The sequence below is a fragment of the Anser brachyrhynchus genome, assembly GCF_964034855.1.
Source record: "Anser brachyrhynchus genome assembly, chromosome: 5".
NCBI lineage: Eukaryota > Metazoa > Chordata > Aves > Anseriformes > Anatidae > Anser > Anser brachyrhynchus.
Window position 1 is genome coordinate 37,897,479 of NC_137699.1, and position 11,208 is coordinate 37,908,686.

Genomic DNA, 11,208 nt, shown 5'->3' on the forward strand with positions numbered 1-11,208 from the left:
GAAGGAGCAGAAAGGAACAGCAGGAATGACCTGACCTGCCTGAAACCTGCCTTTCTACCGGGGAGCAAGGAAGCTCACTGCACTTATCCAAAAAAAAAAGGTTCAGAGAGACTTGGTCACAACCGAGGTGGTAGCATGGGAAGGGTCCTCGTGGTGCACAGCGGTCAAATGTGTTACAGGAGCTGGAAGGTGAGCTTAGTCCCACTTGGGCAGGATTGCTTCTATGGGGTGAGAGGCACCTACCCAGTGGGGCAGTTCAGCTGTCGACACAGAAGGTTTGCACTGCTTGCATCGAGAGCTGAGGGGAGCAGCAGCCTGCCTGTGATGGGGGTGACTCCTCCAAAGCATGGGGCTGTCTCACCCGCAGCCTGGCAGGCTTTCAGAGAGTCAGGGAAAAAAAGAAATTGGTGCAAAAGGGATCAGGCAGGGACTTATTTGGGCTTTTTGTTATGGGTGGCTCCGAAGCAGCAACCAAGCTGCCAGCAAATCCATTTTGGATACAAGCAGCCCTCTAAAGTTTCCATCAGTCTTAGCCTGTACTGACCTCCGCATGTGCTGACACCTTCTGCAAACTGTTTGAAGAACACCTGATGGCCAGGTGCGATGACTGGGGCAGGTCCAGGAGAAGACTTCCACCTCCATGGCGGTGGGCACTCTGGGGTGACACCCCTCCCTGCACCGTGTAATAAACCTGCCTCGCAAACCATTTGCCTGATGGCTCCTCTCTCTCCCTTGGGCAGCCTGGGGGAGATGTGGACACCAGGCTCACACCACGCACCGACAGAGTTCCTGCGGGAGCACTCTCAGTGCAGCAGCTCTGGCTCTGGCTCCTGTGCCTCCCTTGCAGAGCCCTCCTTCCCCTCTCTGCCATGATCTGGGCTTGCACGCCTCGATTTCTGCCCCGGCAAAGTCGCAAACTGCAGCAGGGTGGTTGCAGAGCACAGAAGCAGCATGGGGGAAGTGGTTTTGGGGGTAGCAGCTCCTACTGAAAAACAAGGCTGCGGCTGGGAGGCTGCTTCCCCACAGCCTGTGCTCGTGACAAAGCCAAAGGCAGGTATCTTTTTAGGTGTCTTCAAGCTCTCTCTTGCATGGAGATGACAACACTTGCTTTCTCTTGTCCAGCATTCCCACCTCCTGCCCCCCTTCCCAGGGATGGCCAGGTTTGGGGTGCAGGGATGCTGCAGCCTGCACGGTCCTCCCACTGCACTTGGGAAATAGAAATGCTCTTGTGCTTTGCAGTATCTTAAGGGCAGGAACCACCACTTAAACCCTTCTAACTCGGTGGAAACTGCTTCCCCTGCTGCAGTGTCTTCATCCACATCATACCAATCACTGATGCTCAAGGTTTCCCCCTGTCTCTGTTTTCCCTCCTGAGACCAGAACCTGGCAGAAGCACGCCCAGAAAACTTTAGTTTTAAAATTACTTCATTTAAAAGCCGAGCACCAACATCCCAAGCCAGTTGTTTAGATTAAATGAAAGCTTTTGAGAAAAAAAAAATAAAAATAAAATCCATCTGACATATTCCACCCCCCTTCCCCAGGAGATCGCTCCCTATCTGGGTACGGAAGAGCATCCTGAGGGTGGGAGCAAAGGCTTCAAGTGAGTCATCTCCTACTTTGTACACCCCGACGGTGCTGTTGCTGCTTTCATGTGGGTCTCTGGAAACGGTGAGGGCGGTGGCGGGTGGGAGAAAGTGGCTGTAAACCAGGCATCGTATACCAGAGCGGGGTTTGTGCCCCCAGTGGCATTGAGGTGTGCAGGGGACCCCCTGGGAATACTGCCCTCACCAGCAGGGCTCTGGTTTGGGGCAGGACCTGGGATGGGGGCTCAGCAGGAATTGGGATGGGAGCTCTTGAAACACCCTGGTGACTCAGGCAAATCTTCCTCTAATGATGAAACTCAGGGTTGTAAGTTAATTCCCCTAAAAGGGACTTTTAGGGGATGCCTGCTATTTGTTGCTAGATTTTTCTCTCTCCTTATATCACACGTAGAGACAATGGAATTCAGTCTATCTCTGGAAAACATCTTTTTTTTTTTTTCTTTCTTTCTTTCTTTCCTTTGGATTAGATTAGTTCAGAAGAGGTTGTTCCAGTCTGGCACCTCTTGTGGTTACTGTGCTTGTTTTGACTAAAAAACACCCGTGTGATCTGTACATATTTGAAATGGTTGCCTTTAATGCAAAAGGAAAAAAAATCTAAGCAATTCAATTCTGAGCCAAAAAATTAAAAAATCTTCTCCTTCATGAAGATCTACCTGATGGACTTGGATGGCTCAGCACAAAACCCACCTGGAAAAAATAAAGAGAGAGGAAGATTTGCAACAGGGATGCAATTGCCATGCCTGTAATTACTCTGGTTAATCTCTGTGATCATGTTCAGGTATTCGCGGTGCTCACCACAGCCACCTCCCATAGCTAGGGATGCCCTAAGCTGGGGCCTGTGGGAATCAGGGGCATTATTGCCATTGGTTTTCGTATTGTCTCACCAAATGTTTGTTTGTGTAAGTGTTGTGATTATTTTCTGGCTAACACAAGAGGTCTGAGGACTTGCTTCCTCCATCCTGGTCATGTATGGCTCCTGACCCCAGTTTTGGCATCTGCCAGGTGGGGCTGAAGGCAGGGCTGGAAGGAAAGCTTGAGAGCTGGTGGATAAACAGCGCAAAAAGGACACCCTTCAGCACACCCCTCATCACATTCAGCTCAAACAAAGGCAGAGGGACCAGGCAGGGTGTGGGGACAAGCACAGCACACAATGTCACAGGGGTGGGTGAACCCCCTGGAGATGGATGAACCTCCTCGAGATGGGTGAACCACCTTCAGCTCTTGCAGGCTGAGGCATCAAGGGGGGTTCTTGTGGGGTTAAGTGACATTTAGCCCTGCAGCCTCTATCCTGCAGCTCTGCGGCACATCCCAGCCCTGGAGGGACACATCTGCAAGAGGATGGGCTGAGGGCTCCCTGCCTCAGGTGTGCCAACCTCTCTGTAGGGTGCGAAATACCTGGGAACCCTCCAGCCACTCCCAGAGTGAGCTCATCTCTTCGTCTCTATTGGGGAAACCGACTGAGTTTCTCATCCTTTATTGTGCTTATTCCTCTAACAAGGCAGTAACAGTGAGCTGCTGATTGCGTTACATGGAGCTGAGAACATCCAGGGGCTGGTGGAGGAGCACACCGTGGTCCCAATGCCCCCCAGCAAGCCTCAGCTACCAGGCAGCCTGGCCCCCAGCAGCAAACGCATTTATCTTTGTGTGCCCCCCGAGGCTCCCAGGATGGCTCAGGATAGGTGAGGGACACCACGGTCAAGGGAGGACAAAGTGCGGCCCAGCAGCAGTGCCTGGGAAAGGACCAGCCTCTTTGCCAACACCTGCCTTTGGCAAGCAACACTTTTTCCAACTGATTCATCCAACAGGTTTTTACAAAGAACTGATAGGAAACGTCATGGAAAAAAAAAAAGAAAAAAAAAAAAAGCTTTTCTGGAAGTGTTCTCAGTCATTGCCTCTTTTCCATTTGTAAAAATTTCCAGATTAAAACCTTAACTTTTTTTTTTTTTTTTTTTTTTTTCCCAGCTAAACCCGGCTTCGATTGAACACACCACCAATGGCTGCTCAGCTCTTCGGACCGCTGGGCAGGACGCGGCTCTGTGCATTTTACGGCCACAGCGCTGGTGCCCTGGAGAGGAGGGCTTGGTTCCCCATGGCACTGCATCTCCTGGGCTTTCCCAGGAGAAAACTGGCCCCAGCTGGAAGCCCAGCGGGACCGGAGGTGGCTCACGGTGTGTATATACACATGGGGCTCACGCGGGGAAAGGCTCGTGGGGGGTCTCCCTTGGATGTAGCCATATCTCGCACCGCAGCTTTCTTTAAACTGTGGGGAAGTTGGATTAGGTGAGGAATTCCACAATTTCTTAGCTTTTCAAATAACATGTCTGCAATATCACCCAGCCTGACCCGCGCTCCCACCTGCCTCGGGAGCTCCGTTAACCCTTTGCCTTCATGGAGGGCTGGGAAAATGTCGGCCACACATGCTCTGGCTGCTGGGGATGGGGTTGGCACCTCCAATGCTGCAGGAAAGTAAAGCCCACCCTGTCCAGAGCCTGCACCTCCATAAACACACCCAGGGAACATAAACTTCTTTAGACCTTTCCCAGCCCTCTCCTGGGAAGCCGGCTCATGCCCCACAGCAGGTATGGAGGTGTTTGGGATCATGCCTGTGCTTTCACAGAATCACGGAATCACAGAATCATCTAGGTTGGAAGAGACCTCCAAGATCACCTAGTCCAACCTCTGTCCTAACACTTAACAAGTCCTCCACTAAACCATAGCACTAAGTGCTTTGCATCGCTCCTCTTTGGATCTTCCAGATGCTGAAGCGCACCAGGATCGACATATCCCAGTAGGAGTTATCTCCAGCTGATGAAGAGATGGGGACAGAGAGATCCAGTGAGTCACCCCAAGTGGCATCACCACAGCAGGGCCAGAAATAGGGGTGGCATTTGAGTCACCTGCCATTTGGCTCTACCTACTTAGCCTAGCACACTCTACCCCCTCAGCCCAAAAATACATGTGTGCATACGCACGTGCTATGTAAGCCCACTGTGTGCTCTTTGTAAAAGCTATATGTATGTTTTGGGGGGGAGGTTACTCTCCTAGTAATCAGCAATTAGCTGAGAGTAAGCACCCTGTGAGGTCTCCTGCTCCAGGAGCACTGGCATCTCCACAAAACCCTCACTTTTCTGTCCACAGACCTTTCCTCCTTGCTGGAGCCCAACCAGCACCACAAAAGAGCTTCCCCCCATCCTGCGGGATCACACCATACCTATTTGCCCCATGATGCTCCTTGGAGATCCTAGCCCCATCTATAAACAAGCCCTTGGAGGTTAAATAGCCACCAGCAGACCACAGCAGTGAGGCTTTTGGGACGTGTGGTCCCAACTGCTGCCACGTGCCCAAAGCTCCCCCCAGCTCTCCCCAGACCATCCCCACTCACTTCCAAGCTTCAGGGGCACACCGCTGTCCCTTAACCCACTATCCAGAGGCTGCCAGGCCGTGCTGGTGACGTCCAGCACCGCCACCTTTCTGCGTGCCCCAAGCCCACCCTGGCTGGGGCCTGGCTCATCGCAGCATCCCCACCACGGCCGCCCCTGCTCCGCCGGCGCCGCGCCGCACTATCGCCACGCCGGGTGTATTTTTCAGCAGCGGAGTGTATAAACATTTCCAGCCGAGTGCACTTAGCGTAAATTTGTTTGCCAAGTGCTGTTGCCTCCCCTCCTGGGTTAGGATTATGGGAGAATGTTTTGGTTGAGCTGGAAAACAAATCACCTGCCCTGCTCAGCGCTCACCTCTCGCCTCCCCGTGAGGGTGTCCATCACCCAGGGCGTGGGCAACGGGGTCTGGAGGGGGTAGGAGCAGGGTGCCCCCATGTCACTGGCCATGGGGACCTTATTGCAAACTCCCATGCGACTGCTACCAGCTGTGGGCTTCAGCAAGGGCAGTCCCAGCCCCTGACGGAGAGAGGGAAAGGGAAGCAGAGGTATTCTCGCCCCCATCTGATGGATGGGGATGCAAAATGCTGGGAAGCGAAGCGACTTGCCCATGGTGGTGGCAGAGGGAGGCTGCACTTGGGGTGTGGGAACCGTGTATGATCCCCTTGCTGCTCCTTCTCCCTGAATCCACAGCCACTTGCCCATGGGAGCCTGACCCCAAGGACATCCTTCTGGGGTCTTCACTGCCCCTCCAACCTATTTCTCTACCCAAAAAGCCCCTGGGCCTGAAGGAGTGGTGGGGTGGCCCCAGCTGGGGCTAGTGGACATGGGGGTCCCTGAAATGGGAAACCCAGGCCCTGGGATGCTCCCACCCCATGCTTTGCCCCAAGACAATGAGAGCTGCAAACAAAGACCTGCACCGAATCACAGCAGCAATGCAAAGGGAAAAAAAAAAAAAAAAACAGGAAGAAACGCCTGAAAGATACATAGCTGGGATTCCTGAACCCCTCAGAGGTATTCGGGCTTAGCCAACAGGCTGTTTTTTTTTTTCCTTTTTTTTTTTTTCCAAGGCCATTAATTACACAACAGAGACGTATCTGCACCGCTCCACCTCTTCAAAGTCAACGAGGGCCCTGCATCTGTTCCCTAAAATGTGCCACCATCTGCACCCAGTGCCATCGCCTGCATTGAGCGCCTGGAAAAATAACCCGCTGGAGGGTGATATTCCCCGCCTGGTTTTCTGGGGAGCATTGAAGGGGAAGCCAAAGCACGTGCCTCTAAAGCAGGTCTGAAATACGGGAGCACGGGAGCTGCACCGGCAGGGAAGGCAGGAGGATGTGGCCGAGCTGAAAGCCTTCAGGGAGGCCGAGGGGAAGCTCTCTAAGGAGCTGCACCAAGGCACAATCGGTGCAAGGACAGCATATGGACTTGCTCTGCAGACAGACCCAGAAGGAAATACATAATTCCCCGTGTTTGCACAGTGCTATGGAGAGCCAACTTCATCCCCTGGCGCTGGGAAGAGCTAATCGTACCTGCTGGAGCTTCTATTGGTCCTTCAGGGGCTTGGACTTCTTCCTCCCTATGACATTCCAGTGAGCATTTCCATGGAAATGCTTTGGAAAAAAAAAAAGGAAAACAGGAAATTGTGATGTGCTTAGCTGTTAATATAGGCACAGACCCATCTTCCTTCTCTGCTACTGTATTTGTTGCACATTTTTGACATGAATAATCAGACAAAACTTGGAGCCTTCCAGACTCCCACTGCACAGAAATGCTAGGGAGAGGGCAAGCATTTTTTCTTATCTACCCTATACCATCCTTCTCAAACATCCCTTTTGGGAAGCCTTTAGCTACGCCAGCATCCTCTTTGGCAACCAGGGAAGACCAAGAGATGTTTGGCCTTCCCCAGCTGGTAGGGAGAAAGGAGACACTTCTCTCCCTTCCTGGGATGCTCTGACCCTCTGCTGCACCCAGCCCCCAACCTCCTGGCGTTGGCCGAGATGCAGACAGCGCGTTGAGTTTTAAATGATGTATAGGAATACCAAGCTTGTCCAGTCTGCCAAAAATGCAAGTTTGTCCTCTGTATAAATCGGGTGAAAACACCTGTGCCTTTAACCGCTGTCACAAACTCCTCTGGCACGACGCAATAATTTACCTCTGAAGAACTCCAGTTTTGCAGTGCTCAGCACCGTCTGGGTCCTTAGCGTCCATCTGCCAACATCCCTCCCAAGCACCCGAGTCCAACGAGTGCTTCAGGGCATCCGCAGACCAGGGCAGGAGTTGCTACAAGAGCCTCCCTTTCACCCTGCTGATGCCAAAACGAGGTCCTGTGCTGATGCCTAGACCACCCTTCGTTCCCCCTACGCATCCAGCTGCCCTGCAGCAGACACCAGGAGCCCCGAGCAGACCTGCCTTGCCTCCTCTCTTGTTTGCTCCTCACTGACTGAGGGCCCCAGGTGAATTATTTCTCCCACTCCCAGTTCTTTGACTTCAATTTCGTGCGGGGACCTTACATATATCACATCCTCTGTCGCCAATGAATCTCTCCTGTTCAAACATTTCAGTGCGCCCCGGGATCAATATATTTTAGCAGTGTGCAAGGACACTGTGTTATTGCCAATTTCCTGGGTTGTACAGAACAGAAGGTATCACTTTCTTAAAGCCGCTGAAAAACGCTCTGGGCCAACTAAGATTACTTCTCTGCCATTAAACAGCTGCATTCAGGACTCTTCCTGTTCACTGTCTCTTCTTACTAGTGATGACATTTTCTCCCAGCCTTCAAGGACAGGAGATCCCAACCCATGGGCCATCCTCACCCTTCCTTGCTCTCATTGTGAATGTTCTGACCTGTGTTTCCCTGCTCCGACGTGTTGGGCACGTCAGTAACACAGTCCGATTTCTCCCGGTTGTCCTCACTGGTGACTAATGAAAATGCAAGGTGCTTTACAAATTGGGGTGCCTTTGTGAAGCTGTAGGCACAGAGCATGAACCGTGCAACCCAAATGACGAGAAATCCCCTTCCTGCTCATCCTTTCATTTGTAGGATAATTGGGAAATAAACCAAATGAGCATCACAGGGAGCCTCGGCTGAGCTGGGATTAGGTGACCTCTCCCCTCTGTGGATTATGGGTGGAGAGGGAGAGAAAAGCCATGCAAATGTCCTCTCCCCTGAAGGTGTCTGCAAGGCTCGGCTCCCCAGCAACGTCGCTGGCGCCCACCCTGGCCCATGACCACTGCATTTCCACAGCTGCTTGCATTCCTCTGCCCTCACTGAGGCTCACATCTCTGCCCGCAAGGTCCAGGCTGGCCGGAGCTGGCCCATCCTTCCCCCTTTTCCCAGAAAGCTCTGCCACGTATTGGTGGCCACCCAGGAGCCACTTTGACCAGCTCTGCTGGGCAGTGCTGTCAGGGGGCTGTGCAGGCCCCAGCAGCCGAGCTTCTCCCCACGAGCCCTGGGCATCCCCTGGACATCCCAAGAGATTCAGGCATTGCGTTGGTGCAGCCCTACCCAGTTCCCAAGCCACGATGCTTCCTGGGCTGCTGGGCTGTAAGCCGAGCTGCTCCGAGCCCCTTCGCTCCAGCAGCCCTCCTCTCCCTCTCTTTCTGCCTCAGGTTCAGCCATGCCCTTGGCTCTCCAGGTCCTCCTCCAGCTCTCCGTTGCAGGCCCTCGTCGCAGGTGATGCCAGGGGCTGGAGTTTGGGGTGGAGGCAGCTATTGTTCCAGCTATCTGCAGTGCAATGTTCCTTATGACTGTATTAAATGAAGGGCGGAGGTCACACAGCCCTAGTTTAAATTAGGTTTAGGCTGACCTTTAACAATATTACACTCGTGGATTCTCTCATAACTCACGGAATAAACTCCCAGAGGGTTTTACCACCTCCCTCCTTTCTTCCTACTGTAAGGATGCCCGAGGCTTAATGCTCTTCTCTCCAATTTCGCTTTGATTTCTAATCCTATCCCCTTCTCCCCCTTCGCCCCCCCAAATACAGATATATTCACTCCTTTAAAGGTGGAGGAAAAGAACCTGTTCCTTTTCTCTTCTGGGCGACAGCTCTTTCTTTTGTGTCTCTTTCTTCCCTACCCCGCCCCCCTCCTCTTTCTTGACACAATGCACTATTTATTTGCACTGAAGGATAACTAAGAAGCAATTAAAAGATCAAAAGGCACAAGCACAAGTAGACCCAACTTGGCAACTTGTGGGGTGTATTTTGCTGCTGTCGCCGAAGCTGCACCAAAATGCTGGCTTGTTTTTTCCCCCAGCCAGAGGGACACCTCTCTTATTGGGTCGCCTCTTCCTCAGAGCAGACTTTTTTATGATCGCTATTTTTCACCCCCATTGTTTGCTATTGCAGTTGTTTACTGGAAAATCACTTGTTTTTCTCAGGAGATTAACCCCCTCCAAGCTTTCTTTTGTCTCCTCTCAGGAGGTCCTTGTGCTGAGCTGGGGGAAGGGAAGGGAGCTGGCTCCTTCAGCTATTACTCGCAGCCTGCTTACAGCCCTGCTCACCCCCCTGCTCACTGGCTCCTTTCCTTTGATGGGGTTCTGCTTGCAGTGGGGAGAGGCGCTTGATCTTCCTTAAGGATACCAGCTCTGATGAGCAGTTCAGGCTGGACAGAAGGCGAGACCCCATGGTATGGATTTTCTAAGTCCTGGGCATCTTGGAGAAACTACTAAGGCCAATGGAGATGCCTCTCCATGGAGAAGCCTGGAGTTCCAGAATGTGCCAGTGGGGCTCCTCAACTGCTCACTCTCTTTGACAGCCAGGCCACTTTACATACTTAGCTATGGATGTAGGAGCTGAGATTTGATGCCTATGTTTGAGTACGATGGGCACACCGATGCTTTTTCAACATCACATCCCTCCCCCAGGTGTGCCGGTGCTTGCTGCCCCGACCCCAGGTTGCCTGCTGGGTGTGCTATGCAGCGACACAGCCCAGGGGACAGCCCTGAGATGAGCAGGATGCTGGGCAGGGCAGGACCTCCAGAGCCCAGTAGGAAAGGACCAGTCCTGCTCACACCTCACATTTTCTTTGGCATGTTTATGGCAATTCCAGACGTCCAGAGAGGCACCAAGCCCCCATTCTTGAAAGAAACAGGTGCACACTTGAAAAAAACTTTAAAAAAGAGTTTCCTTAGCGCATGTCAGAGTGAGGGCTGCTGAGCCCTTGCCCTACCACGCCAACATCACTTGAGATGCAACAACCTGTGGCGCGATTTTGGGCAGCTCTGCCCCTCTCGGCGCCACGGCGGGTGCATGCCTTGCAGTGCAACTTGAGCTGTGCATCCCTGCAAGCAGACGCCCACCCGGGCAGCGGCGAGGATGCAGGCACTCCGGCGCTGCCTTTGCTGCTGGTGGAAAGCAAGGAGGGTCCTTACAGCCCACCTCTGAGGCAGCTGCTTCCCCAGCAGGACAGGTTTTTGGGAGAAGGGGAGTTTTGCTGGGTGCAGCACGGCATGACTGCCATGCAGCACCACCGGAGTGGCGATCGCAACAGGTGCGCGTTCGGATCGCGCACCGCTTCACGGTGAAGCCTGGGAAAAGTCCCCTTGGCTTAAAGGCAACAGCTTGCACAAGCTCAAGCGGAGCGGGGGCAACCCAGCGAGCAGCCACCGATTTCGGGAGGTGCCCTTTGGGGTGCAAAACCCGAGCGCCCGTGCCCCACGGAGCGGTACCATCCATGTTGTCCCCAGGGATGCGCACGGGCAGAGTGGGGGGCTCACATCTGATGATGTGGGGGTAGTGTAATGCAGGGCATGGCCACGGCTTGAGGCCGGGGGTGGCCGTGCTGCCAGCACCCCCACGTCTGCACCTTCAGTGGGGAGCCCTCAGGAGAGGTTTTGGGGTCCAGCGCGGGGTGGGAGGGGTGGCATGGCCACGTGCGCACCTGGAGCGAGACCCAAAAGCTGGCGCTGCAAATCCTGCTGCTCCCTCTGCCTCCCCCTCCCCGGGATTTTCGGCTCTCTGGAGGGCGGGAGGGGCGCGCAGGGGGTGCCCCAGCACCTCGGGCAGGGGCTGGCGGCGCAGGCCCCCATCTCCTCCCCTCACCTGCGGGGCGAGGCGGAGGATGCGCGCAGCCCCCGGACCCCCCCAGGCCGGGGGCCGGCCGGGGTGGGCTAAAGACCCCTCCCGGGCAGGGAAAGCCTGCGGCTGCAACTTCCCGTCGCTCCCCGAGCTGGACTTCGCAGGGTTACGAAGAAGGGAGGGAGAAAGAGGGAGGGATCGCTCTGC